This window comes from Salvia miltiorrhiza, chromosome 1 (assembly GCF_028751815.1).
Source record: "Salvia miltiorrhiza cultivar Shanhuang (shh) chromosome 1, IMPLAD_Smil_shh, whole genome shotgun sequence".
Classification (NCBI taxonomy): Eukaryota; Viridiplantae; Streptophyta; class Magnoliopsida; order Lamiales; family Lamiaceae; genus Salvia; species Salvia miltiorrhiza.
In genome coordinates, this window is record NC_080387.1 from 15819262 (window position 1) to 15843123 (window position 23862).

At 37.8% G+C, this 23862-nt stretch overlaps 4 long non-coding RNA genes across 4 annotated transcripts; all 4 read right to left on the reverse strand.

Annotated features, from left to right (window-relative positions):
• Window positions 1-2000: 2000 nt before the first annotated feature.
• Window positions 2001-3393, reverse strand: LOC131006718 (uncharacterized). Its single transcript, XR_009095733.1, has 2 exons — window positions 2887-3393; window positions 2001-2298 (listed from the first exon to the last, which is right to left on the reverse strand). It is a non-coding gene; the product is annotated as an uncharacterized LOC131006718 (long non-coding RNA).
• A 1092-nt stretch (window positions 3394-4485) lies between these two features.
• On the reverse strand, window positions 4486-5390 carry LOC131006717 (uncharacterized). The gene is made up of 2 exons (XR_009095732.1): window positions 5113-5390; window positions 4486-5025 (listed from the first exon to the last, which is right to left on the reverse strand). It is a non-coding gene; the product is annotated as an uncharacterized LOC131006717 (long non-coding RNA).
• Window positions 5391-11692: 6302 nt separating this feature from the next.
• Window positions 11693-13083, reverse strand: LOC131006720 (uncharacterized). The gene is made up of 2 exons (XR_009095734.1): window positions 12579-13083; window positions 11693-11990 (listed from the first exon to the last, which is right to left on the reverse strand). It is a non-coding gene; the product is annotated as an uncharacterized LOC131006720 (long non-coding RNA).
• A 1095-nt stretch (window positions 13084-14178) lies between these two features.
• LOC131006716 (uncharacterized) lies at window positions 14179-15083 on the reverse strand. The gene is made up of 2 exons (XR_009095731.1): window positions 14806-15083; window positions 14179-14718 (listed from the first exon to the last, which is right to left on the reverse strand). It is a non-coding gene; the product is annotated as an uncharacterized LOC131006716 (long non-coding RNA).
• Between the last annotated feature and the right edge of the window lie 8779 nt (window positions 15084-23862).

Below are 23862 nucleotides of genomic sequence, written 5' to 3' on the forward strand. Positions count from 1 at the left end.
TATTAATGCATTAATATTATGATATTATTAATATTATGAGTGAGATATATATATATATTTTTCCTACATTCACAAGTGTGATATACATTTTCCTACATAGTTTATTTAATTTTTATGAGATGCATGCATATAGTATAAGTATGGGTTTATTATAATGAGGTAATAGGTGATTAAATCCTCTCATCTAGAATAAGACAAAAAAAAAAAAACTCTCTCTCTTTCCCACTCCCCTATGGACTGCCCCCCCCCCCCCTCTCTCTTTTTTTTTTCTCTCTCTTGCCTCCCTCATCTACCCATCAAGTGAGGATACCCAAAGATATGCCTAAGATCCTCAAGATTGAGGGAATATCACAAAAGCCAAGAACCCTCCCCTTTTCCCTTAATGTGTCGGCCCTCCCCTCTCCTCTCCCTGACCATTTTCTTCTTGTTGTTCCTCTATTCTTAGCAAAGAAAAATGCTTCCAAGATTTCATCTTTACACACCCAAAAGCTAGAGAAGTACATCAAGTCTCTCCAAACTTCAAAGTCAAAGCATCAAGTAGGAAAAGCTTCAAGAAATCCTAAGCATCATCTACTCCATCTTCCATTGATTTTCTTGGAGTAAGCTTCTAACCTTCATTTTGTGTGTATATAGCATGATATGTGTTATGCATGTGTGTTTTGATGCATGAAAAATCCATCCCCTCATGTGCATGCAATTTTCGAAAATCTTGAGGAAGCAAGAAAATCTTCAAGTTATTCTTCAATCCATGAGTTTTATATCTCTACATGTTTAGATGCATATATTTTGAATATGAGCTCTTAAACACCTATATGTTGGCTACATATTATAATACGTGTTGCATGATGAAATGTTAGCATGAGGAGTGTGTGGTTTGAAGAGATATGATAGATCTATGATGAGATATGTGAAATAGGCTTTGAACGTGAAAGTTTTGGTTTTCACCATTTAAGAGTTTTAAAATAAGCTGCTGACCTACTGATTCGATGGGGTTTTTGTTACCCAAAAATATTAAAAATTTTATGATGAGTAGATAGGAGTGTCTTGAACATGCATGTAAAATTTCAAGTCATTTGGACTTCATTTACTACCTTTTTAAAATAAAAAACTTTTACTGCCAGTTTCTGCCAAAAAATTCGAAAGGCAAACACTTGAGCCATCTTTTCCTGTACCTTTCTACCACTCTATGCTTCTCAAACTTTTATGGTGGAAAGATACATGTGTCGGATATCCACATACCAAAATTCGACCATTTTGGCAATGTTTACTATTTTTCAAAAATCAAAACTTTCAGTTGCCCGAATATGATGAAAATCCGGTAGACGGTGGGAAAATAGCCATATATTTTTATCCACTTGGATTTTTTCAGCCTACTTTTTTTTAAATGAAACTAGACTCAGAGATCTTTCTAGTGATATAAATTTAGAACCCAGGAGAGTCCTGAGTGAAAACAGTTTATTCTTCAAAGTTGAGTCAGTGCAGAGGCAGTGAGTGCAGTTGTTCCTGATTTTGTACTTATGCATTCATATGAGTTTTATTTATGTGTGAATGATTTATGTGGACTTTTGAGTGCTATTCACCTATAGAATTGAGAGCCTTATAGTTGGGTAAAGATGTCCCCTACTTGAGAATTCCACTTGGGTAATTAGTAAAAGGTTATAAGATAAGGTTGAGCTTGTGATAAGGGTATAATATGGAGATTGAGTTGGATTGGTTTCTAACTAGAATTCATTTTGTCACATGGAAACCTCAACGACGCCAATCACTAAAGGTGCGAGTGACAACTGATGTTAGAATGACGCCGAGCTCTACTTCACTGACACCGAAGACAAGTGGGTTTATTTTTATATATATCAAATGATTTAAATGTTACATTTGAGCAAGTTATTTCGTTGCAAAATCTTTGAAATTATTTCAACTATTGTCTGGCCATAAATGTCACAGTCCACTATCCCAATGACGGGTTAACCGGGGTTATGACTTGGGTGAACAATAAGAAATGGAAATTTAAAAGGGATTTACTAAATAACCAACATTAATAACAACAAACTAGTGGTATATATATATATATAACCACTTGGGTAATTAAGAAACGAGCCAGCCATAACGACTAAACCCCAAATGAAAGTTAAACAAAATGAAGGAGTAATAAGTTCCACAATACGATAACAAATTCAGAGTGTTTGCAGCGGAAAAACGTGTGAGTTATGCATATGGAGATGCATACTCAAGGTTTCATTACATAAACATCAAAAGGGAAATCCGCTCAACACCGATCCATTCCATCGCCTGCTCAACCTGCACATTTAGAAATACATGCAGGGCTGAGTATAAAAATACTCAGTGACATAAGCCGAAAATACAACATGCATACATATATAAATTGAACTGCCATAACAGTAACACACAGGGGTTTTCATAAATGACCTGCGCTTACTAAAACATTTCGTTCATTTTCATAAAGGTGGATGCATCCCATTTTCAGTCTATATGATCCATATCTGTCATTTCTGTCACGCGCCGGGAAGGAGGCCTCCTTACCACGGACGCCAAGACCGGTCGTAAGCGACTCGCGGTCTCCATGAGTGTACACGTTAACCCTAGCTAGCGACCTTTGTCTAGCATAGGATCCCAATTGGATTTCCTTTAAAGTTGGCGAACCAACACAGATAGGATACATATAAAAACATAAACATTTTGGCAGTCAATCATTTCATAAACATTTCATTTTCATAACATTTTCATTTTCATAAAGGGCATTGAACATATAAGCATTTTATAAGAACTGAATAAATAGTCAAAACATATCATGCATATATATATTCGCATATGAGGCCTACGTCACGCAGGGGATCTCTATATACGTAATAATAAAATAATGCCCACCTCAATTGTTCTTAAAGCTGGCGTGGAGTCGTTTCTTCTTCTGCTTCACTTTCTGTCGCCCGGACCTTCATTGATGAAGAGTCGATAAGTTCGTGAAGAAATTGTCATAAGACAAAGTCTAATTCTACGTGCCTAAGGTATCTTTTAATGTTTTAGGGTTCTAGCATCCATATTAATCTCGTTTCATTCAATCAATAAAATGTAACCAATTATCATGTAACTATCATATAGGTTCGATCCCATTTATTCGAACATCAACATGTACATAATCCATAACCTCCCTCTACACCCGTCATTTAGTCAAGTACTCCATCAATTAAGAACAAGCCATATTTTATCACCCTGAAAATTTAATCATTATAAATCATGCTTTCTCATACTTCGCACATTTTCATCACTTAAATAAATAAATCATTTATAAACACATGCTTAGTAATTTAATATCTCAATTAAATCTCAAGCTCATTTGATAAAGTAAATCATATACTTAATCATTCTATAACACAATTCCACATTTTTTTTTTATCATGTAAATAAATAAGAAATTCCATTATTCATTTATAAATAATAAAACATTTTAAAATCCATTGAGATGAAATAAAACATTTTAACCATTTAAAAAAAAAATCCATACTCGTAAGCTTTGAAAATAATTTTATCATATAATAAATGGGGCTTAATCCCAAAATATTTGCTCTAAAGTCCATTAATAAATTTAGATAAAAGAATGGACTTCGTTTAGAATAAATAATCCCAACTTTAAATATTAAAATTTAAATCAAGAGATTTAAATTCACAAAAATAATTTAGTGAAAATTCAAACATTTTTTTTTTTTTTTTAAGAAATAAGGCCAAAAATTCGTAGGCTTTATTAATCAATTAACAGTTCAAAACTTAATTAAAATGAGCCTCAATCAATTTAAATAAATACCCAACATAATTTAAAATAAAAATGGGCCAAGTACATTTTATTAAATAAAAATCGGCCCATTCCCTTATTTAAAATTTTCGGCCCAGCTAGCAAGAAGGGCTTTGAGCCCAAGCCTAACCCTAATCATACATACATACACCACACACACAAACACATAACACACGCACACACACAGCCACTCTCACTCTCCCTCTCGGCTCTCCCGACTCTCTCTCTCTGCTCGGTCGAGTGCGGCGCCGCCTCCGGCGCGCCGCCTCGCCGTGCATCTCCCCTCCCCCTCTCATACTCTCGGTCTCTCCTCTTCTCTCTCTATCTCGCCGGAAAAACAGAGCCACGGCTCCTTGCTCGGAATAGGGCAGCAGAGGCTACCCCCACCGTCGCATCCATCTTCGCCGCCCACAACCACCGCCGGACTCACGGGGAAGAGCCGAGCGTCGCCGCTCCCGTCGTTCGTCTTGCTGGAATCGCGGTGGAGGCCGAGCCTTGCCTCGCCGGGAAGGTAGGCTCCAGATCTGAGCTCCCCCTCTTTTTCTCTTTTCCGGCCGACCAGGAACAGCTCGGTGCTCCCGCTGCCGTGTCGCCGCTGCCGATGCCGCCGCATCGTCGTCACCGGAGAAGATAAGTTCTCCCTCCTATCTCTCTCTCTCCCTCCCCTGTTCTCCCTTCTCTTCTTTTTTGTTATAATCTAATCTCTCCCCCTTTCCCTTCTCTCTCGTTTTGGCAGAACAGGGACTGGACGACAGTTGCCGCCGCGCCGCCGTTGCCGGCGCCGAACAGCCGTCTGCTGCTCCCTCCTTCCCCTCTCACGATTCGAACAACACACACGCAAGCAAAACACAAGGAACTCTCCAAATTTTTCAGTCCAGATTCAAAATATAGAACAAGTTAGGGTTTTAAAAATCTGTTCTTTCAATCATTCATTTCCTTTTTATTAAAACTGATTGTACATGTAATAGATTAGAGAATATAGTAAAATGTGTGCGTGTGTATTATTCTGTTGGTGGTTCTCTGATGGTAATAAGCTGATGTAATTGAAACAATAATAGTCTAAAAGAAGTGGTAATGGATGCGTGTGTTCGATCTGTTTTCATTTGAATCATAGTTTTGTAATTTAACAAATGAATGTATGGAGAAAGTAAAGTAGGAGGTAACCTTGATATGAGTAGGAAATGAGGAAAATCTTCTTTCTGAATTCACCAAAATTGGATCTGCGAATTTATTCAGCCAAGCTTAACAATGAAATTTTGGATCTGAAAACTATGAAAGAATTGGAAGAATTAATGGACGTTTATTACCTCTTTCTTGTTTTGGGAAATCTTGGAAACTGATTTGGAAAGCTGGAATCAGTGAATTATAATTCAAGCATAAGAACGTATAGCTTGGATCAGAATATTAGGAGGAATGGGAGGAATGTTGGTTGCTGATTTTGATTAAATAAAAGCTAATTGCATGTTGAGATGTTAAAGTGTAGAAGATGGCTGGCAAAAGAAGGTGTAAAGAGTGTTTAGTGGAATGATGAGTGTGTGGAATAATGAGTGTTTAGTGGAATGATGAGTGTTTAGTGGGATAGTTGGCATATGATGAGTGTTTCCAACACCATCAATTTATTTAAGAGTAAGATGGATGTGGAAATGTGTAGGTGCTAGATGAATGTGATGAATAAAATCCTTATTCTGTATTTGTAATACTAATTTCGGGTTCTCATATAACGAAGCTTCGTTATAACTCTCTATAAATTACATATTTTATAACTCGTTTTATAAGTCGAAAATTAATTACGACTTCAAGTAAATAATAGAAATACTATTTCTATCGTATATAAATTAAATAACATGACTTTACTAAGTCAGTTATAATTCGAAATAATAATTATTGACTATTCAATAATCCTTTAAATCTCAAACGGATTCAAATAATAATAATAAGAATTTAACACATCAAAACACATATATAACAATTAAATCACATCAGATTAATCAAATCAGTTTTATTATTAATGGATGCCGAACCCTAATTATTAAGTCTTTAATCAGTGATTAAAAACTGGGATATGACATACTATCCCCCTTAAAATAAATTTCGTCCCGAAATTTGTACCTCAGGAAATAATTCTGGGTATTTCTCCTTCATGCTAGACTCGAGTTCCCATGTCGCCTCTTCTTGATCATGGTGCTTCCAAAGGACTTTTACTAAGGGTATCGATTTATTCCTTAGTACTTGAATCTTCCGATCTAAAATAGATTCGGGTCTCTCTTCATAGCTCATATCTGGGCTAAGGATAACGTCGTCTCTTTGGATCACGTGTTTTGGATCATAAACATATTTTCTCAACTGCGACACATGAAACACATTATGCACATTCCCAAGGCTTGGCGGCAACGCCAGCCTGTAAGCTACCGGGCCCACCCTTTCTAGGATCTCATAGGGTCCTATAAAACGGGGTCTAAGCTTACCCTTTACGCCAAATCTTGTAATCCCTTTAGAAGGAGAAATCTTCAAAAAGACTTTATCCCCACACTCAAACTGCAAGTCGGTTCGACGTTTGTCGGCATAAGACTTCTGTCTATCTTGGGCCTCTTTAATACGCTGTTGAATCTGACGGACGATCTCAATCATCTCGCCTACTGTATCTGGCCCCAAGATTCTTCTTTCGCCGACTTCATCCCAGTAAAGCGGCGATCTACATTTCTTCCCGTATAACGCCTCATAAGGTGCCATGGCGATAGTTGCTTGATAGCTGTTGTTGTAAGCAAATTCGATTAGTGGCAACACACGCTCCCAATCTTCTCCTCTATCTAGCACAACAGTCCTTAACATATCTTCTAGCGTTTGAATTGTCCTTTCGGACTGACCGTCGGTCTGCGGGTGGAAAGCTGTGCTGAAATTCAACCTTGTTCCCAATTCCTTCTGCAAGCTTATCCAGAATCTGGAGGTAAACTTAGAATCTCTGTCGGACGTGATTGTCTTCGGCACCCCATGTAAACGCACGATCTCCTTGATGTAGAGTTGGGCTAACTTATCTGATCTATACGTGATAGGGATAGGCAGAAAGTGTGCACTCTTTGTGAGTCTGTCTACAATGACCCATATTACCGTGTTACCTCGTCTTGTTTTTGGCAATCCTGTAACAAAGTCCATTGCAATATCGTCCCATTTCCATTCTGGAATCTCCAAAGGTTGTAGCTCGCCGTAAGGTCGTTGGTGTAAAGCCTTTACTTGCTGGCAAACTAGACACTTTTCGACGAATAAGGCCACGTCTCGTTTCATTCCTTCCCACCAGAAATTCTCTTTTAGATCTTGATACATCTTAGTGCTTCCCGGGTGGGCGACATAAGGAGTGTCATGGGCTTCGCTCATGATCTTGTTCTTGAGTTCATCGTCATGAGGGATGCATATTCTCTTCTCAAAGAAAATAGCATTGTCGGCTTCTTCGTGATAGTTCTTGAGATTTCCTTCTCTTATCTTAGCTCGTAATTTCTCCAATTTATCATCCTTCCTTTGAGCTTCTACCACCAATTTCCTCAAATTTGGTATAATCGCGACCACCCCCGCTATTGTAGCAGGTGGGTTTATCACCTCTAATTTCATCCTATCAAAATCTCGTATGAGCTCTTCTTCCTTTGTAAGGATGTATCCCAGTTTCAATGGGACCTTGCGGCTCAATGCGTCGGCTACTACATTGGCCTTCCCCGGGTGATAATTTATACCACAATCATAATCTTTTACTAATTCGAGCCACCTTCGCTGTCTCATGTTGAGATCTTTTTGCTCGAAGAAGTACTTTAGACTTTTGTGATCAGTGTAAATCTCACACCTGACACTATATAGATGATGTCTCCAAATTTTTAGTGCGTGCACTACCGCCGCTAGTTCAAGATCATGGGTCGGATAATTCAATTCGTGTGGCCTAAGTTGCCGCGATGCATATGCAATCACTTTGCCTTCCTGCATCAAAACGCATCCTAGTCCGTTCTTTGATGCATCCGTGTAGACCACATACTCCTTGTCTGGTTCCGGAATTGTTAGCACTGGCGCTGTAGTTAGCTTTTCCTTGAGCAGTTGAAAACTTTCTTCACACTCATTAGTCCATGTGTATTTAATTCCCTTTCGGAGCAATTGCGTCATCGGCCTTGCTATCTTGGAAAATCCCTCAATGAATCTTCGATAGTAGCCAGCCAATCCCAAGAAACTTCTGATCTCGTTTGGGGTAGTTGGCGACTTCCATCCTTGTACTGCTTCCACTTTGGCGGGGTCCACCTTAATACCTTCTGAAGATACAATATGTCCCAGAAATGTAACTTCTTTGAGCCAGAACTCACATTTGTTGAATTTGGCAAAAAGGCGTTCATCCCTAAGAGTTTGCAAAACAGTTCTCAGATGTTCCCTGTGTTCTTCTTCATTCTTGGAGTAAATGAGGATATCATCAATAAACACCAAGACGAATTTATCCAAATAAGGATGAAATACTCTGTTCATGAGGTCCATGAACACAGCTGGTGCATTTGTTAGTCCGAACGGTACAACTACGAACTCGTAGTGACCATATCTTGTTCGGAAAGCCGTTTTGGGTATATCTTCATGTCTAACCTTTAACTGATGATACCCAGACTTCAAATCGATTTTGGAGAAAACACCCGCGCCCTTGAGTTGGTCGAATAAATCATCAATTCTGGGCAATGGATACTTGTTCTTAAGCGTTAGCTTGTTCAGCTCTCGATAATCGATGCACAATCTCAAGGTTCCATCTTTCTTCTTGACAAACAGCACCGGCGCTCCCCATGGGGACACACTAGGCCTGATGAAGCCTAGGTCCAACAACTCTTGTAACTGGATTTTCAACTCTTCCAATTCCTTCGGGCCCATTCTGTACGGTGCTTTTGATACCGGCGCCGCTCCTGGCTCTAGATCGATGGTGAATTCTACTTGTCTGTCAGGTGGTAATCCTGGCAAATTTTCTGGAAAAACATCTTGAAAATTCTGCACGATCTCTACATCTTCCATTGTCTTTTCGGTCTCAATTCCCCCGTTCAGGTATACGAGGAAGGCTTGGCAGTCTTTCTTGTTCATCATCTTCCTTGCCTGTAAAGCTGAAATAGTCGGCACTCTGTTCCTCCTGCATATTCCGTGGAAACTCAAAGCGTCCCTTCCTGGAAAGTTGAAACCGATTTTCCGCTCTTGGCACAATATCGTGGCATAGTTCTCCGCTAGCCAGTCCATTCCCAGGATTATATCAACGTCCTCCATCGATATAACATGCAAGTTGTTTGCTATAACCTTAAACGATCCTATGGTCAGTTCTAGGTTCGAGCAAGCATGTGTTACTACTGCTATTCCTCCTATTGGTGAAGAAATTCTCAAGTCCTGATTAGTCTTTTCAGGTTGGAGCTTTAAAGTTTTTACACATACACTTGCAATAAAAGAATGCGAGGCACCCGTGTCGAACAGAAGTATAACAGGTGTGTCAAGTAATGTGCCCATACCTGCCAAATTCCCTTGGTTGTTTCCTTGTTTATTCTTGTGCAAGGCATAGGCTCTTGCCTGTGGAATTTGCGGTGGACGTGCCGCAGATCGATACTGCTGCTGTGGTGGTGGGTAGAGTAACTGTTGGCCTTGGATAGCCCTGAGTGGTTGTACTTGGCCCGGCTGATTCGGCCCTTTCATTCCTCCTTGTGGTTTTCCTTGGCAGTCTCTGGGCCCTTCTGGCCACACTTAAAGCAGGTATTGCTGCCAGCCAAGCATATGCCGTGATGTGACTTGGAGCATTTGGGACACAAAGGTGCCCTGAGCTGGCCCTGATTGTTTCCAGCTGATCCTGGATTGACTGGTCGTCCTTGCCATTGCCCTTGTGGCATCATGTTTCCTTGCCATGGCCTCTTGTTATCTTGGTTGTTGTAGTAACCCCTATTATTGTTGTTGTTGCCATCCCATTTTCTCTTCCCACGATCGTTGTTTCCCGAAGCTTGAGTCTGGGTTGGGCGGTCTTCAGGCATGGCTGCTTCAACATCCAGGGCTCTGCTAAGTGCCTCAGAGTGGGTGAGATTACCATGACCAGCAAGCGCCATCTTGATCTCATGCCTAAGGCCTGAACGAAACTTCTCGGTCATCTTTTCATCAGTGTCGATCAGATGAGGGGCATAGCGAGACATGTCGCAGAAAGCGCGATCGTATTCCGTCACGGACATCTTGTTTTGTTTCAGATTGAAAAACTCCGTCTCTTTCTTCTTTCTGTAGCTCTTGGGAATGTATTTATCGTGGATCTCCGTCTTGAAGTCTTCCCAAGTCAGGTTTTCCAATTGTTCGAGGGTCATTGCCCTCTTCTTGGTTTCCCACCAAAAATCTGCCGACCCAGTTAGTTGGAATGCAACACAAGAGAGTCTCTCTTGGTCAGAACAGTAGAGAAAGTCAAAAATCCTTTCCATTGCTCTAATCCAGATTTCGGCATCAGTCGGGTTGCCGGTCCCGTTGAATGTTGGCGGGCTCTGTTTAAGAAAAAGTTCCTCAACCCTTCGTGGAGGTTCGTTTGCGGTTCCCACATTGTTTCTTGGGGCTCTTCTGGGAGGCATTCTGTGCTTCAAAAATAAAAGATCCTCAGTATATTCCTTACCTCAATTCATAACATATTCCTCTTGATTTAATCATGAAAGCATCATAACAAAACATCTAAATCCTTATTGATCACAAGAGGGTACTAGGACAACTCAACAATTGTAAGGCTCAATTCTTGAACGATATCAAAACAAAGTGGTGCAGAAAAATTTGTTGAGAAACTCAAACGAATAACCAGATGGTAGAAAGGAGTAACTAATAGGTCGAACAAAATGATCTAGAGTAAAAACTCATCTGGCTTTTCAACCGAAAGTTGAAACACATGGGTTTTCAACCCAAAATACGTCTACTGATATTTGGATCATGTGGACTGGCTAGGTCCAACATCATCACCTCCCAATCACACGGAAAACATCATCCCAAACTTAAAAAGCCGTGGACAACTATTCATAATAATAAAACTTAAGCTCGTACTGACAACCAAAAGCTTAATTTAAAGTTCTATGTCCTATTGAACCCAAACCCCCGCTATAACATGTACACAAATATATACATATATATAGGCAAAGCATATTGTTCTTAAAATCTATCGTGTACTAAAAGTCGATTCGGTGTTCCATCGCGTGTGAACATTTGAACGTAGAGACTATGCTCAAACCCTTGATGCAGCGTTTGCCTTGAATTCGTCTTGTATCATCATCCCGTGTTTTTCCTTCAACGTGTACATGTCTTTTCATTCCTCTTTGTAGTTCAAAAGAACCATTGTTTCATTGTGGAAGCTGAAATGCTCTAAGTTCTCTTTCATTCTTCTACATCATCACTTTAAGAATCTAGATTGTAGAGATATCCTACTAATCCAGCAGTCTATGTTCTTTTAGAATAGTGATCATGCAACTTATAGCAATCTATGTTTTCTGGGGAAAGCTTGCATGTGTCAATTCTCTATCATTCTTCTCTTATCATAACATCATAACTGCAATGATATGCCATGAAAGGCAAAACATTCAACATTTCAATGAAAGGCAAAACATTCAACATTTCATCATAGCATGCTCTTTACATAAACATTTTCATGAAACAGTTTAGAATAATAACATCTTTAAAACATTGTAACTGCAGTTACCTTTTTCCTTGATTGAGCACGATGCAATGGAGTGTTGAGCGGTGTCGTATGATCCCACATATGTCTAGTGAATCAAACTAGACATGACTTTTTAGAAAATGGTTTCTAGGGCCAGAGCAAACGAACTGCTCTGATACCACTCTGTCACAGTCCACTATCCCAATGACGGGTTAACCGGGGTTATGACTTGGGTGAACAATAAGAAATGGAAATTTAAAAGGGATTTACTAAATAACCAACATTAATAACAACAAACTAGTGGTATATATATATATATAACCACTTGGGTAATTAAGAAACGAGCCAGCCATAACGACTAAACCCCAAATGAAAGTTAAACAAAATGAAGGAGTAATAAGTTCCACAATACGATAACAAATTCAGAGTGTTTGCAGCGGAAAAACGTGTGAGTTATGCATATGGAGATGCATACTCAAGGTTTCATTACATAAACATCAAAAGGGAAATCCGCTCAACACCGATCCATTCCATCGCCTGCTCAACCTGCACATTTAGAAATACATGCAGGGCTGAGTATAAAAATACTCAGTGACATAAGCCGAAAATACAACATGCATACATATATAAATTGAACTGCCATAACAGTAACACACAGGGGTTTTCATAAATGACCTGCGCTTACTAAAACATTTCGTTCATTTTCATAAAGGTGGATGCATCCCATTTTCAGTCTATATGATCCATATCTGTCATTTCTGTCACGCGCCGGGAAGGAGGCCTCCTTACCACGGACGCCAAGACCGGTCGTAAGCGACTCGCGGTCTCCATGAGTGTACACGTTAACCCTAGCTAGCGACCTTTGTCTAGCATAGGATCCCAATTGGATTTCCTTTAAAGTTGGCGAACCAACACAGATAGGATACATATAAAAACATAAACATTTTGGCAGTCAATCATTTCATAAACATTTCATTTTCATAACATTTTCATTTTCATAAAGGGCATTGAACATATAAGCATTTTATAAGAACTGAATAAATAGTCAAAACATATCATGCATATATATATTCGCATATGAGGCCTACGTCACGCAGGGGATCTCTATATACGTAATAATAAAATAATGCCCACCTCAATTGTTCTTAAAGCTGGCGTGGAGTCGTTTCTTCTTCTGCTTCACTTTCTGTCGCCCGGACCTTCATTGATGAAGAGTCGATAAGTTCGTGAAGAAATTGTCATAAGACAAAGTCTAATTCTACGTGCCTAAGGTATCTTTTAATGTTTTAGGGTTCTAGCATCCATATTAATCTCGTTTCATTCAATCAATAAAATGTAACCAATTATCATGTAACTATCATATAGGTTCGATCCCATTTATTCGAACATCAACATGTACATAATCCATAACCTCCCTCTACACCCGTCATTTAGTCAAGTACTCCATCAATTAAGAACAAGCCATATTTTATCACCCTGAAAATTTAATCATTATAAATCATGCTTTCTCATACTTCGCACATTTTCATCACTTAAATAAATAAATCATTTATAAACACATGCTTAGTAATTTAATATCTCAATTAAATCTCAAGCTCATTTGATAAAGTAAATCATATACTTAATCATTCTATAACACAATTCCACATTTTTTTTTATCATGTAAATAAATAAGAAATTCCATTATTCATTTATAAATAATAAAACATTTTAAAATCCATTGAGATGAAATAAAACATTTTAACCATTTAAAAAAAAAATCCATACTCGTAAGCTTTGAAAATAATTTTATCATATAATAAATGGGGCTTAATCCCAAAATATTTGCTCTAAAGTCCATTAATAAATTTAGATAAAAGAATGGACTTCGTTTAGAATAAATAATCCCAACTTTAAATATTAAAATTTAAATCAAGAGATTTAAATTCACAAAAATAATTTAGTGAAAATTCAAACATTTTTTTTTTTTTTTTTTAAGAAATAAGGCCAAAAATTCGTAGGCTTTATTAATCAATTAACAGTTCAAAACTTAATTAAAATGAGCCTCAATCAATTTAAATAAATACCCAACATAATTTAAAATAAAAATGGGCCAAGTACATTTTATTAAATAAAAATCGGCCCATTCCCTTATTTAAAATTTTCGGCCCAGCTAGCAAGAAGGGCTTTGAGCCCAAGCCTAACCCTAATCATACATACATACACCACACACACAAACACATAACACACGCACACACACAGCCACTCTCACTCTCCCTCTCGGCTCTCCCGACTCTCTCTCTCTGCTCGGTCGAGTGCGGCGCCGCCTCCGGCGCGCCGCCTCGCCGTGCATCTCCCCTCCCCCTCTCATACTCTCGGTCTCTCCTCTTCTCTCTCTATCTCGCCGGAAAAACAGAGCCACGGCTCCTTGCTCGGAATAGGGCAGCAGAGGCTACCCCCACCGTCGCATCCATCTTCGCCGCCCACAACCACCGCCGGACTCACGGGGAAGAGCCGAGCGTCGCCGCTCCCGTCGTTCGTCTTGCTGGAATCGCGGTGGAGGCCGAGCCTTGCCTCGCCGGGAAGGTAGGCTCCAGATCTGAGCTCCCCCTCTTTTTCTCTTTTCCGGCCGACCAGGAACAGCTCGATGCTCCCGCTGCCGTGTCGCCGCTGCCGATGCCGCCGCATCGTCGTCACCGGAGAAGATAAGTTCTCCCTCCTATCTCTCTCTCTCCCTCCCCTGTTCTCCCTTCTCTTCTTTTTTGTTATAATCTAATCTCTCCCCCTTTCCCTTCTCTCTCGTTTTGGCAGAACAGGGACTGGACGACAGTTGCCGCCGCGCCGCCGTTGCCGGCGCCGAACAGCCGTCTGCTGCTCCCTCCTTCCCCTCTCACGATTCGAACAACACACACGCAAGCAAAACACAAGGAACTCTCCAAATTTTTCAGTCCAGATTCAAAATATAGAACAAGTTAGGGTTTTAAAAATCTGTTCTTTCAATCATTCATTTCCTTTTTATTAAAACTGATTGTACATGTAATAGATTAGAGAATATAGTAAAATGTGTGCGTGTGTATTATTCTGTTGGTGGTTCTCTGATGGTAATAAGCTGATGTAATTGAAACAATAATAGTCTAAAAGAAGTGGTAATGGATGCGTGTGTTCGATCTGTTTTCATTTGAATCATAGTTTTGTAATTTAACAAATGAATGTATGGAGAAAGTAAAGTAGGAGGTAACCTTGATATGAGTAGGAAATGAGGAAAATCTTCTTTCTGAATTCACCAAAATTGGATCTGCGAATTTATTCAGCCAAGCTTAACAATGAAATTTTGGATCTGAAAACTATGAAAGAATTGGAAGAATTAATGGACGTTTATTACCTCTTTCTTGTTTTGGGAAATCTTGGAAACTGATTTGGAAAGCTGGAATCAGTGAATTATAATTCAAGCATAAGAACGTATAGCTTGGATCAGAATATTAGGAGGAATGGGAGGAATGTTGGTTGCTGATTTTGATTAAATAAAAGCTAATTGCATGTTGAGATGTTAAAGTGTAGAAGATGGCTGGCAAAAGAAGGTGTAAAGAGTGTTTAGTGGAATGATGAGTGTGTGGAATAATGAGTGTTTAGTGGAATGATGAGTGTTTAGTGGGATAGTTGGCATATGATGAGTGTTTCCAACACCATCAATTTATTTAAGAGTAAGATGGATGTGGAAATGTGTAGGTGCTAGATGAATGTGATGAATAAAATCCTTATTCTGTATTTGTAATACTAATTTCGGGTTCTCATATAACGAAGCTTCGTTATAACTCTCTATAAATTACATATTTTATAACTCGTTTTATAAGTCGAAAATTAATTACGACTTCAAGTAAATAATAGAAATACTATTTCTATCGTATATAAATTAAATAACATGACTTTACTAAGTCAGTTATAATTCGAAATAATAATTATTGACTATTCAATAATCCTTTAAATCTCAAACGGATTCAAATAATAATAATAAGAATTTAACACATCAAAACACATATATAACAATTAAATCACATCAGATTAATCAAATCAGTTTTATTATTAATGGATGCCGAACCCTAATTATTAAGTCTTTAATCAGTGATTAAAAACTGGGATATGACAATAAATGTTTAAATTTTAGTATGATATCTATCTGCCTATTATAATCGAATTCGGATCCTGAGCAGTAGATAGCTATCTTGCCAGGACTAGTGTACACCAGTGACCGTGAGTTATTGAGCGGGTTGGCCAGTCAAGTGTCCGTGAGAGATGGCCACCTCTCCGGCACAGAGCTTCAGATATGATAGATTATAAGAGAACTTAGACTGCGGTCGAACTTTAAGAATCACAAATGATTTTCAGTAGGCTTGGGCTCCTTTAGCGAAAAATCCCTTGTTGTACTGTTTATGATGGCATGACAATCTACAGTTTGAAGCATGCATTTTTATGCATAGGCATACGTGCCCACTTAGCACTTTAGTACTGAGCCCTGCATATATTTCTAAATGTGCAGGTTGAGCAGCTGACGGTGGTGATGAAGTGATGAGCGGGACTTCTTTTGTCTCAGTATTATTTATTGGTGAACTCTTGGGGTACATGTCTTCATACATGTAATCATAACCACCCTTATTCTGATGTGTACTCAGAAGTCTTATGTTATTTTGGCTAAGTCGGAGTTATCCGAACTTACTAGTTTATTTGAGTCAATATGACTAAAACTCCGTTACATTATAAATGTCCCTTTTATTAACAACGATTAAATACGATCCTTCCTTGTTTAATTATCCCATTTATACCCCGCTTCTAATCTCTCTCCCTTAGTCACGGTTTCCCCGGCTTAATTATCCTTAATTAGGTCCAGTCGTGACAATTATAATTTTATGAAGCTGAAAATTTTCAGCCCTAACCGTTTCGTGTTGTCAATCTATGCGGGTCAACCCACGAATTTCGGATTGGATTGACATTCCTACATGTTGCATATCTAACGTTGGGACAAAATATGACGTGGAGTATGAATCAAATTAAAAAAGAAAATGTTTGAAACCCCTAATCTTCTAGAAACCTAAAAATTTCCAACAATGGATCCAAGGAAAACTCCACAATTTTTTGGCCAATAACTATTAGATCAATGTTTTCTTTCTTTATTTCCTTCTTTCAATCTAATTTGAAGGAGCAACGTCTTCACTTTCTTACGCTTTAGAGATTGCCCATGTTCTCTTTCAAAAAATATGATTGTTTTTATAAGGGGGAAAATCTAATTGGTAGGGGCGACGAATGATAAGGAAATATATATATTCGGAATATTCCTATTTCCTAAACAGTTAAATAGAAGATAACGCAAACGCAAACGACTCTTTGTTCTCTCGATTCTCATTGCACTTGCCTCTGCTTCTCCTCTCAATCTCACACAAAATCTCACTCAAACTCTCTCAAGGGCAGGCGGAAAGGGAGAAGGTTAGTCGTTTCCAATTTTTGATTTGTTTGCTTTGAAGACCGAGAGGTATTTTTTTAGGATTTGTGTTTGATTTTGAATATGGGCTTAGAATTTGTGTTGGCCATTAAGATATTTTTTTTTCTTCTTCTGGATTTGTGTTTTATTCTGAATTTGTGTTGTGCTTACAAATGTGTTTACCACAAATGAAGTCGATTGGTGAAGTTCTTGAATTTGTTAAACTTTCATATTATTTTCCTAATGTTTCTATTTCATATAGGATATTCTTGACTATACCCATTACTGTAACTTCAGCTAAAAGAAGTACATTGGGCAAAGAAAACCACAAATGAAGTCGATTGGTGAAGTTCTTCTTAGAATTTGTGTTGGCCATTAAGATATTTTTTTCTTCTTCTTTTGGATTTGTGTTTTATTCTGAATTTGTGTTGTGCTTACAAATGTGTTTACCACAAATGAAGTCGATTGGTGAAGTTCTTGAATTTGTTAAACTTTCATATTATTTTCCTAATGTTTCTATTTCATATAGGATATTCTTGACTATACCCATTACTGTAACTATTGTTAAGATTTTGAATTTGTATCATTAAATAAATATAATTAATCAATATATATAAGAATTAAATTGTAATTTAATCTTCATAATAAATTTCTCTAATTAATTTTATAGTAACAACAAAGTACATTATTAAGGTTAATTATATGATTTATAATTCTAAAATTAAATTCAATTTTTTTCTTAAATAATAATAATAATAATTTTCATTTTATAAAATAATACAAATAATATTGAATATATAATTATATATTCAATATTATTTGTATTATTTTATAAAATAAAAATTATTATTATTATTATTTTATATATATATATATATATAGGGGCGGTTATTCAATAAACCACCCTTATTTTAAGAATTACGAACCAGCAAAAATGCATGAATTTTATGTATAACACGCATGAATAAATTGTATAAAGGTATGAATTGCGAAAAATAATTTTTTGCTACCTTTGGGATTCGAACTCAGGACCATGAATTTATCCAACAAGGTGATGAATTAACCGTGGATCTTGATGATCTAAGGGCTGAAAATGGTTCCTAATTTATATTTTAAGAAGCGTTTTTATTTTAGCATTCCCCTATATGTATATATATATATATATATAGGGGTGGGCTACCGTGAGAGCACATCTTAAAATAAGAAATAAGAGCAATTTTTAATGTATGAATTTTATATAGAACAGTATGAATTCGCAGTATAAAAGTATGAATTGTGAAAAATAAATTTTTGCTACCTTTGGATTCGAACTCAGGACCATAAATCCATCCAACAGGATTGTGAATCAACCGTAGATTTTGATGATCTAAGAGATGAAAATTATTCTTATTTTATATTTTAACAAATGCTCTTATTTTAGCCCTTCCATATATATATATATATATATATATATATATATATATAAAAGTAAGAATCCTGAGAATGAGGAAAAAGAATACTTAAGAAAATACAGGAATAAGAATCCTGGAAAGTTGCATTACTTTCCTTGTTTTCAGGATTCTGATTACTTTCCATGTCTGACAATAATTTAACCATGTCACGACCGAACTTAATTATGGATAATTAAGCCGGGAAACCGTGACCAAGGGTTGGGGATAAGAAGCGGGATAGAAAGGGGATGAACGAATATATAATAAACAACGAAGAAACATACTTAAATATTAACAACGAAGGGAACATTTACAACGGAGTTAAAGTCGTGATGACATAGTCAAACTAGTAAGCTCGGATAGCTCCGACTTAGCCAAAATAATATGAAATTCAATTGAGTACGCAGCGGAAGAAGGTTCTGATTACATGTATGAGGACATGTACTCAAGAGTTCTTTAATACATATGACTTCAGACAAAAGGGATTTCCTGCTCGTCACTTCATCACCACCGGCTACTGCTCAACCTGCACATTTAGAAATACATGCAAGGCTGAGTACAAAAGTACTCAGTGGGTACATATGCCTATAGAAACTTGTATTGAAAACATAAATTGTCATGCCATCATAACAGTACAGCAAGGGAGTTTTCGTGAAATAAGCCCAAGCTTACTAAATTCTTTTGTGATTCTTAAAGATCGACTGATCAGTCTAAGTTCTTCTTGTATTTTATCATATCTGAAGCTTGTGTGCCGGAGAGGTGGCCACCTCTCACGGACACCTGACCGGCCAACCCGTTAGATGACTCACGGCCCTGGGTGTACACTAGCCCTGGCAGGATAACTATCAACTGCTCAGGACCCGAATTCGATTACTTTAACTGGCATTGCCTCATCAGATAGATATCATACTAAACTGAAACATTTTATGGCAAGACAATAACTGAAATAACTTTCTGTTCATAGATTCTGTAATGAAATAACTTGCTTTTAAAGTAACATTAAACTGATTTGATATATCTGAAAATAAACCCACCTGATTTGAGATCTTGGTGATTCGGTGATTCCTTGATTGATGGTTATTCCCGACCTTGACCTTGATTTCGAGAAAAACATAAGATACTTACTCGGGAAAACTCTCAGAATGAGAATGCATAATTAACCATGCATGAATCTGGTATGCATGAACTAATCCTCTGAGCGATAGTCGGGAATTTCTACTGTTAATCATTGCTAAAAGATTTAGCTAACTCTCGCCTATTGCGGTCGAAACTCTGTAATTCTTCATTCCCCATCGGAACATTCTAAATTCGTAAAGTAAAATAATCTCGCTCTTGTATTCGATAAATAGAAGGAGCTGACTCGGTTCATCCCATAGGTAACCCCATAAGAATTTATCGGGCTTAACAGTAGAATATAATCCTCTAATGTAACTTCAATTAATTAATGGCTCAAAATAAGGTAGCCGATTAATTAAATAAAACAAGTGGCTTTAATGAAACAAACGATAACAGTCCACTTTAAAAATATTTGGGGTTGAAGGAGATAGTAGGCTCATTAATTAAGAGGTTCAATAAAGTAGCCCACTAATTAATCAAGAATGGCTTGAAATAAAGTACTGCAGCTTGTCTAAATAAAATAACGAAAGTGTCCCAAAGATATAATAATTAATGTGGGCTGGGAAGAATAAATCTTAGTTCAATAAACAAATAATTCGGTCCAAATAGAGCAATAATCCGGCCCAACCAATGTATAAAGGAAATGGCCTGAGTATAATTAAAGACTGAGCCCAAAAGAATTAAGGGTGAGGCCCAATTCACAATCAAAAGAGAAAGGCCCAAATTAAATAAATGAGGAGCCCAAACTTTAACAAATAAGTCGGCCCAAACATCATAAGGGAAAGGCCCAAAAGAAAAGAATAAACACAGCCCAAACTCTCTCTCTACTCACTATCGGTCTCTCTCTTTTTTCCCCAAACTCAATTCTCGCTTTTCTATCTCTGATCTCTCTCAAAGCCGGCCGCTCGGCTCTTCTTCAAATCGATCGGCTCCTCCTTCTCCGGCCACTCAGCTACCGGCGCACACAACTCCGGCGCCCTTCTCCCCTGTTCTTCTGCTGAACTCGCCCAAGGCAAAAAGGCGAGCCCTAAATCGAGCCCTAATCTGGAAATTATCGCCGCTGTTGCCACGCCCGTTTGGAATCCGATCGAGGTCGTCGTCTGGGAGTGGCGCCGTTGTCGAGCCCTAGCTTCCAGAAAAGGGAACAATCGCCACTACCGAGCGGCTGCTGCTCCGGCCCTGGTACCGGCTGGTTTCTTCCTCTCCTTCTCGAATCGTCTCTTCTGGTTTGGTAACCGCCGTAGCTGTCGTTCTCGGGTCTCGATGAGGTCGTGTGTGTTCGTCCCTGTCACGGTTATCGCCGTCTAAGTCTCAACCGAACGAGGCAGTCGGCCCTTCCCCTTCTAAAAGCTAAGTTCCACTTTCCTCTTCTTCTCTAGTTTCTAGTTGTTAAGGGGGGGAAGATTCTCAAGCTTGTTGTTCTATAGTGCAGTAGGATGAAAAGCATAAGTCTTTCTATTGTTATACATATCATGCCCATTTGATATAGTGGTGAAACGTGATTATGCCACTGATATGAATGCGAACTGAATTGAGTATTCAAGATAGTAAAATACCTTGAATGTGTTTGAATTGATTTCTTGCTGTTAGAGTTGAAAGGAATGGGTAATAACTGAAATGAATCGAAGGTTTTCTTGTTGATAAGAATGCAGGAGACTTGAACTGAAAATAGCAAAGTTAAGGACAAAGCTTACCTTGAGAGCTTTGGCAGAAACACACGGTTGTTCTTCAAGTTTTTGGTGAATGAACTGAGAGTGAAGATTAGCATTTGCTGGCTGGGTTGATATTAATAGAGACAATGATACTGCATACTTGAGTATGCTAGGAAGATGTGCAGGAATAGGGTGGCTGGAGGTAGAGGCTGGAGGGAACCGGGCAGCCATGGAAGGTGGCTGGAAGCTTTTGTTGAAGGTGGATAAGATGGAAGTGCAGAGGGTGGTCGGTTATTGCTCCTGCACTCCACTTTTACATTTCTCTCTCTTTGACTTTTGTGTTCCAAACTTGAGAGGTGGGCCATGTAAGTCCCATCTTGTAATATACTTTGGATTTCCCAAGCTGAGAACTAATTTGTAATCTGTAAACTGTAAATAAAATACTGGTTCGAGTTCCTAAACATCGCGTTTCTGTATTCGTTTAATAACTGCTTTCATGTGTGCTAATCTCGATAAACTGTAAAATAACTTAAATTAAATCCGTGGATTTAATCTGCAAAGTTGGAAATAATTCCAAGACTTCTAGTGACACTAATAAAATATAACAACGTCTGTTTTTCAATTAGTAAATAACATGACTTCGCTAAGTCAGTTATAACTTGGAATAATAATTACTGAATGGCTCGATAATTCTCATCGCGATTTACTCACGCGATACAAAAGCATAAAGCTAAAAATAATAACTCCGTCTGATAATTAACTCAGGATCATAAGCTGAATTCTAATAAACTGTCATCTGGATTCCGTTCACTAAAAGATGCGATTTTATTATCGCGATACTGTATTTCAAATACAATAAAAAGAGCGGGTCACTACAAACCAAACATAGGAATTTAATATTTTGGCATTAAATTACTTTTCCACGACAGAATCCGTGCCAAACAAACATGCCCATAGATTATTGTGCATACAATTTATCCTTCTAAAATAAGTACATTGGGCAAAGAAAACCAGTTTGCAGTAGACTGCGGGTACTCCAAAGGATATATTGAGAAAATTATATAGTGTGTGTGATAATTAATTAAACAAATAAAAGGATGATAGAATATGAAAAATGCAAAATTTAAATGAGACATTGTGATTATTCTTAGAATCTAATGCTATTTGTGTTTTCTTTTTTCTTAGAAACCTAAAATCTAATGCACTTGACTTAGCATAAGCAAGTGACAGTGGGATTGGCCCATCGCATCGCATGTCTGCTTTGGCAGCATCGCACAGCAAAGCTTGCTTTAAAGTTGCCATTTTCATGTATATCATTATAACTTACTAGAATACGACCAAGAATAAACTCGACAAAGTTGAGGCCCACATCATAACGTAAAGGTCTTTTAATTTGTGAAAATAAAAATTTACTCAATCCTTCGTCCCTCGAAACATCTTCAATTTTTTAAAATAAATTTATTAGTTATTACTTTTACATATTTACATCAATTGTCACCGAATGCGATCACCACTTTTCATTATCATTATTTTTTATATCATTATTTTTTTTAGGGTTAAGTATCAATTTTTCCTCAACGTCAACCCCCTATCGCCTTTCACACCCTAAATTCAGGGTGAGCGTTGTTTACTACCTCAACGTGTCAAAGCTGAATCGTGTTTTAATGGTGCCAAACACAGTTAGAATTTTTTTTTTAATTATGGTGGACCCCAGTCCAAGGGGAAAACTCTTTAGTGAACAGTATTATTGGCAACCAAACGAGGTCGACATCCACGCTGAAATCCCAATCCTCTTTCCCTAACCCCCTTGCTATTAACCCCAGTGATTCCACTGCGAAAATACAATCAACAAATACAACCAAAGACATTCAATTAATACTCAAAGCTTGTAAATTAAATTACTTTTTTGACATAATTGTTGGAGACGAAAATGTTTGATGAAACTTACAGACACTTTGGACGGTTGTCGGAGAAGGGATTTGCAGTGGTTGTCGGAGGACTGTTAGACGACGAGCGAGTGACGGAAGTGAGGAGAAGGGCTTTGCGATGGCTGCGGGACAGTAGGAGCAGCGACTAACTGATGTGAGTAGCGCATGACTCCGGGCGACGAGCGACTGACGGACGTGATGAGAATTGCTCCGCGATGGTTGCGGGACCAGAGGAGCAGTGACTGACGGATGTGCCCACCATAATTTAAAAAAAAAAATCTAACAATGTTAAGCACCGTTAAAACATGGGGGCAGGGGGGATTTTGTCCCGTTTTGACACGTTGAATTAGTAAACAGCGCTTACCCTGAGTTTAGGGTGTTAAAGGCGATGGAGGGGTCGACGTTGGGGATGAAATTGGTACTTAACCCTTTTTTAAATTTGCGGGACTCTTTCTCCATTTATAAAATACACAACTGACTCTTATTAAAATATGTCCCGACTCCCATTAAAAGGACGTTTTAGGAACAAATAGAATAAATAATAAAAATTTAGAGAATGAATAAACTCAACATATAAAATGAACATTAAGAGCTTGTGTGGCTGAGCTTATAAGATATTAATAACAACTTACAAACTGTTTAGGAGCTTATAAGTTCTTTCAAAGTCTTAAACAAAATAAGCTCTTAAAGAGTTTATAAGCTGTAAAAATAAGCTCTAAAAGCTTATAAGCTCTCTAAAAATTAAGTTTCTACACCCCAACTTAGTTTTTTAATTATTTTATAAGCAACACTTATTTTATAAAAATAGCTCAATTATAATTAATTTTTTATTTTCATAATATA